At 38.6% G+C, this 788-nt stretch overlaps 1 long non-coding RNA gene across 1 annotated transcript; it reads left to right on the forward strand.

The window, feature by feature from the left end:
• The first annotated feature begins 264 nt into the window (after positions 1–264).
• LOC109593793 (uncharacterized) lies at positions 265–465 on the forward strand. Its single transcript, XR_002191153.1, has 3 exons — positions 265–285; positions 330–391; positions 447–465. It is a non-coding gene; the product is annotated as an uncharacterized LOC109593793 (long non-coding RNA).
• Positions 466–788: the final 323 nt, after the last annotated feature.

The following is a 788-nucleotide window of genomic DNA, read 5'->3' on the forward strand; positions in this document are numbered from 1 at the left end:
AGGTGTATATAGTGTCCCGAATCATTTAAATGACATTACCTCTGCAAACTTGGAGCAAGCTTTAAATGCAGTATTGTGGACTATGTGGCAAGGACAACCCATAAAATAAGTATTAGGGTTTTTCTGTAGTACTCTAGTCCTTATAGAGTTTCTCACTCCAAGGTTGACTGAGGTGTTTTCGACTCCTGCACCAATGCAATGGTCCCAAGACACACCATTATTGGTAGAGACCTCATTCATCTTAGTGAATATTGACTCTGCCTTGCCTGCATGAACACCTTTAAGGTATCATTACAATGTCCCTGTATTTGTTACCTACTTACCTGTAGTAAGACACATGTCCAGAAGATTAGTCACAACAAGACCACTCCCTTCATCAAAAAATCTAACTGTAAGGGGATTCATCTTTTCAAGGCCATTATCATTTGATCCATTGATTGCAACAGAGAATGGACTACACCTCATAGTGTCGACTAGAGTAGCCATGAAGTGTGGTCGAGCTGAAGCATAACCCTTTGCTATTTTGCTGTCTGTGAAGATGTCTCTGAAAAGTGGACTTAGATGATCAGTCACTGCTAAAGGGACATTATGTTGGACAAGTAAATTTGTCACTTTGACCTCAGCCTTAGTGATCTGTTAAATATCAAAGTCAGTATAAATTATGTTTTTGCATGTATTTAAAATTTATCTGCTCTGTTAATTCTTGGTTTACTGGCTGGAAGTTGAGCTTGGTATTATCTCTAAGGCTTTTAGCATTTGATTTATGTTGCTCTGAAGAGGAATGCCTA

Source organism: Amphimedon queenslandica, unplaced genomic scaffold, assembly GCF_000090795.2.
Source record: "Amphimedon queenslandica unplaced genomic scaffold, v1.1 AMPQUscaffold_13505, whole genome shotgun sequence".
NCBI lineage: Eukaryota > Metazoa > Porifera > Demospongiae > Haplosclerida > Niphatidae > Amphimedon > Amphimedon queenslandica.